This window comes from Micrasema longulum, unplaced genomic scaffold, assembly GCF_059751315.1.
Source record: "Micrasema longulum isolate JH-2025_06_02 unplaced genomic scaffold, ASM5975131v1 h1tg001290l, whole genome shotgun sequence".
In the NCBI taxonomy this organism is placed as follows: Eukaryota; Metazoa; Arthropoda; class Insecta; order Trichoptera; family Brachycentridae; genus Micrasema; species Micrasema longulum.
In genome coordinates this window covers 212,125-218,074 of record NW_028278477.1, presented here as the reverse complement: position 1 = coordinate 218,074, position 5,950 = coordinate 212,125, and positions in this window count along the sequence as shown.

The window sequence follows — 5,950 nt, the reverse complement described above, 5'->3', positions numbered from 1 at the left end:
AATTTACAGTCATACCAACCTTCCTCACTAAAACCAAAAATAGTTAGCCATAGGCAAAAAGCCGGTAAACTAGAAGAAAATCATAGTTTTGTTTTTTATACAATTCCTGAGTATGTGTAATACCTACATTTTTACATTATAGATACCAGTTATTATTATATTACTTTTTTCATGTAACTCTTCACGAATTTTCATTGCGTTGCCGTTCCCGAGTGTCACTTCATCTAATATTTCAATCTCCATTATATTTTTGTCTGTTTTTGTTTAAACATTTTTCAGTGAATCTGTACTATGTTTATAATTAATGAATAAAATTTTGAAATCAATCTAATATATTTTAACTCCAAAATTTTCTTTGAAGCAGAAAATACTCTTTCGAACGATTGGCTGGTAATTTTCAGTTCACTGACCTCGTTTATTCTATACTTGTACCGTACACTGCGTGCATAAAATGTCCAAATTAACATTGTACCTACCTAGGTAATTATTTATTTAACACTTTAAATATATACACACATAAGGGCGGACATATTGCACTAAGGCAATTTCTTACACTTCTTAATAATTGGAAATTATATTATTACTGTCTCCACGCTTATTTACGTTAGTGATAAAAAGTTTATATTAAATAGGTATAATAATATCTAAGATCTAGAACCTTCAAAATATTTCTATAAATTAGAAAAAAATGTGGCACGGCAACAGTAGCAAAAATATCAATTTACATATTTTGTGTACATATTTTAAATCACGCGTTATTAGTTATTAGTAATAACTCAATGCACGCGGGCCGTAAGACCGCGTGGAGCTTCAAATAAAAACATTTACTTTGGTTATAAAACCAAACTGATGGTGCCGCCGCGCGCCGGCAGTAAATTATCACGCATTGTGACTTATGCCTTGAACAATAATAATATATCGAAGCGTAGTAACGGTTTGTGTTATTGAATAGTATAAAGGTACCGCATAAAGTGTTGGGTTAAAAATAAGAACCGTAAAAAACAGTAAACACCTACGCGCTTATTTTTTAAACACGGCGATTATTGTGGGTCTGATATATTGCGGTGGACCTGCATGCACAACGCAGGCTTACACCGTGCAATTGGGCTAAACCTAGATTCTACCACGTATGTGCATATAATAAACATATAATTGTGAAAGCACTACAGTTTAAAATATATAGTATAAAATAAAAGTGAATAATTCGCCGAACCGATTTTCTGAATTGAAAAATTGAATTGTACGTTAAATTATAAATTGTTGTAGCTACGATAGACTATCATCAAGTATTTTCAATAATTAATTTCTCATTTCCCAATAAAATTTTAGTCACATTAAAAAAAATATTCGGAACACTTTAAAATAAATCATTTTTCACAATTTGTGTACTTTTTAATTTTTAACCCAAATGTTATTTACCGTAAGAAAAATTTGAATTCTTCAACTATAGCCATATTATAAACATTCCCCCCTCCACTCTATTTCCTCATCCCAACGTTCTTACAGTGCTATTATTCTTTTTTTATTTAATAATTTGTGTTTTTCTCTTTATTGCGTAATATACGAGTATGTTTTCTATCATTATATTTGTGAAAAATTTTAACGGGATGTATGTGCTATTTTTTATATATCTGTTGTCTTTCTTAGTAAAATTATATTAAATACCTAATTAACTTTTATGAATACGTTAATAATGAAAATTTAAAAACAATGTTAGAAACGGTGAGCGTCGTTTTATTTCAAGCGTTTTAGCTGGAATTGCGCGCGAAGAGATCGCTGTGTTAGCGTGTATTTAGTACGTAAATACGCGTTAAAAATGCATTTTCTATGTGCGCTTTTGCGTTCAGAATACCATCTCTGGTGTATTTTATATAGAGCCATTTATTTGAAAATCACCTCAAGGGCGCTGTACAATAAATATCCCAACGCGTCTTGCAGCTACAGAGCCCATGGACGGTATGAACTCTAGTCCCCCATTAATTGGCCCATTTCACACGTATCGTCCAAATCCACACGGCACGGTAAAATTAGGGTGAAATACGTAGATCATTAATTATAACATTTTGTGTATTTATTTAAAATTGATTCAGGTGTAAATCTTGCAAAAGAAATTAAGTGCAGATAAGTTGGCCATGGTGTACTAGTTATTGCGTTTGCCTGGCAAATATATATCAATCCCTACATTATTTTATCGTGCCGTGTGGATTTTTGTCATGATGTGAAATGCGCCATTGTATTGTATATTGTATGTAATACAAAACGCTAGACTCACCGTGAATTAGGCAATGAACGAAGCTGAGTGAAGTTATAATAAAATTAAAGTTTAGGAAATTGAAAAAGTTGGTCGATTTTTTTGACAAAAAAAATAAGTATGAGCGATAGGAAGACCCTTTTTTTTTTTGAAGAATATTTAAAAAATGATTGGTGTGTGAAGGCAGAGCTCTCACTGTCTACAAAAAACCGAAAGAAATCGTCTGCGCGTTGAAGACATGCACTTTTCTTTTACGGAAATGTGTCCATAATAATAAAAACAACCAAATGTCGGTACACAAATTACATATTGTTTAAGTCTTCAGATTTAGGAATACTATATCAAAATAAAAACCACAATATTATAGAAATAATGCCAATATAGATATATTTATTAATTTATACATCAACGGTTCATAGAACCTTATACAAAAAATGTTTTACAGAACATATGAAATATCACAGTCAATATGAAATATAATAGAATAATTTAAACTAAATAATTAAAAATACAACATTAAAAATTCAACAAAAAGTAAAAAAGAAACACAAAATCTCTAAATAAAAGATAACAAATATGAAAGATATACGGAAAATACAGTGAAATGTGGATGTTTAAACATAGGCAGTGTAACAGACGCGGCGGATCACTGGCTTCCGTAGAAATCGCGCCAGTCACAAGAACTGTATACTATAGGTGCTGATGTCAATGCAGAGTGGCCGGGCGTAGGCGGGCCTCGGCCGACGAACGATAAGCTCCGGGGGAGGTATCGCTGCCTAGAGATCCCTTGCGGGGTCACTAGTGAGTAGCACTGGCGGCCGCAATCCTGAAGCAGGCAACTGGGTTGTAAGTCCGGTATCTCTCCTTCGGCGGGAACGGCGGGGTGTGTTCCGGGGAAGTAGCCAAGGGTCCAAATTATCCGGGGTCCAAAATCCAATCCAAAGAGTATCCGAGTTCCAAGTCCAGGGGGTAGCGACGGTCGAATACTCCAGGTGGCGGTGAGGTCCGGTTTGAAGCGAGGCAGGGAGACGAGGTGGAGAGTAAAAGCCCTTAGTAGCGTGACGATTTGACTGATTTAGTATTTGCCCGGCGGGGCTATATATACAATACATTTTGCCGTGCGGTGGCGGTGCTAGGCCAATAGCGGGCGGTACTAGGTTGACCAATCACGCGGCGAGGAGATAGCGAGCACATTCACCCGCTCTATCGGTCTCTCTCGCGCCACGTATAAGGACACCCCCCTCCCGCTACCAGTGGCGAGCGGTGAGTTTTTAAATTGGTAAACTATGAAAATTCCGATAAAATGTCCATAGCGGTAGTATGGCATATAAAAAACAAGTCTATTTTATATTTAATAAATAATTCCTAACAAATGGCTCCAGTGGCTAATAGTTTCAGTAAAAATATTTTCTAATGTAGCACAAACATTTGATTTAAAAAATACAATTTAAAAAAACATAATTGCAAAAAAAAATTGGAACCCCTGAGGACTCGAACCCCCGCCTCTATCATTAGAAAGCAACGACCCAACCGCGTAGCTATTTCGCGTTTCGGGCTAAGCGTCGAAAAAATAATTAATAAACTGGATCATTCATTAGCGCACCAGTGCATCTTTGGTTAAGTCAGACTATTATAACTTGTCTTGAAATAAAACACTATTTGTTAATAAATGATAATAATTAAATAATTTTAAAGTATTCCTTACCGAGTACGATAGTTCACCAAACAAAACATAAATTACGTTTTAAGAATCATTGTTTCATCGACTTTTATATCACATTATTATTCACAAAACGACATAAGTTATACACATCAAAATTCTTCATATATATTTATTCTTAACACTATACACTAGGAACGTTTTTATCATAACTCTTAACTAAATTTTAAAAGTTTAAATGGAGACTGAAGAATAACCTACAATATTCAACTGTCGTCGTATGCACAAAAACGAATTACAATAAAAAACAATTAGCGAATCTTTCTTTTTAAAACCAACTAAAGGATTTATACTATATTATGGATTAAAAATATCAATTCTTTTCGATTAAAATATCAATATATTAATTTATTTTAAAGCAAATTTACTTTCAAACCACCGAAACATAAGTATGATCAATTACTGTCAATTACTTACTTATTATTGTAACTTTCAAGTTAAGATATACAAAATATATTCGTTATATCTTTCTCACACATAACGAGTGCGTATATTGTCACCTCCTTTAGACTGTCGTGAGTCAAATTGATATATTTTAAAGAATACTAGCCCTTATGAACAAGTATTGAAAGACTAAATTGCATTAATGAAAGCTGCAAGATTTCACTGTAATCGCAAGTGTAATTTTTCGAACGAGATTCTAAAGTTTTAGGTTAAAGACGTATTTGAATTAGTGATTTTAAAGTGAGCAGAGTAATCTCGTGTAATCCAGTAGTAATAATTTTGGCCAATAGAGGCGCAACTGGTCGCTGTATGGAATAAAGGAATATGATATAAATTCAATAACCAAAGAAAAGTAATATATTTTTTTGGTGATGTGTTTTTTCCTAATAATACTACAGTATTATAAAACATTACTTACGATGTCAAAAAAATATGGTAAGCTGCATGTAATCGATTATAAGGAGCATTCGCCCCTGCCCACTACCCGGCCGCAGTTCCCTGCCGCTCACGCGGCGATCAACATGCACACAGAATAATGAACAGTTTATTTTATGATACATTTAATAACATAGTAGGCAGTCAATAATATTACATTAAATGATTCCTAGTCTATACACGCTTCAGTATGGCGATGACCACCCCCGAAATCGACAAATACTGGTCTTTATTGGGGAGGTAGTACTTCGCTTATACATACTGAAGTCCCTATGCTAAAATTATATCGAAAGGCCTCAGGAAGGGCCGCCAAGTTGACATAGGCCGCGTTACGTCGGCAACAGGCAGAATGGTAAATGCTGGTAGGTACGCATTAATTTTACACAGTATACAAAGTCGTTTCTTAAACCAGCCAATGATAGATCTCTGTAATTATTTAAATTTTGAAAAAAAAATCACCTCTCTATTTCCCGATGAAATAAGTTTACTTAGGAAAAAAGCTTGGTACGATGGCAAGCATAAAAAATGAAGGCAAAATTATTAGTGACCGACCGAAACTAGATTTTTAACCAAAACAGAAACCGATTTCGGCTTCTGTTCTACGTATTTTCGGCCGAAACCTAAACATAAATAAGTAACGTCAGTTTATAAAGAACACGATAATCGAATAATTAAATTATTTTCAAAATAAAGGCTGAGACAAGCTTTACCGAAAAAATCCTAAAAGGTATGCTGCGTTAGTTTTGACGTATAGATAAGTGAGTGGACGGCTAAAAATATTTACGATGCGAATGTTGATGGATGCAGTAAACGAAGACCGAGAAAGACATGGCATTACGGTCAACGGTTAGAATTATCAGCGTGCACGCATGAGAAGATGTATAAATGTAGAAAAAGCTTGGTCTGTATTTGTATGTAAACAGAGTGGTGTGGCGTTATACTGGCGGATTTCACACCGGCGCCGGTCGTACAAATCCACACGACACTGTAAAATTAGAGTGGATTTATTTTTATTTTTTAGCTACTATCGGGTAAAAATCCTGCAAAAAAATCGAGTGGAAATTAGTCAGCCTAATAGTGTACTGGTAAGTGCGTCAATT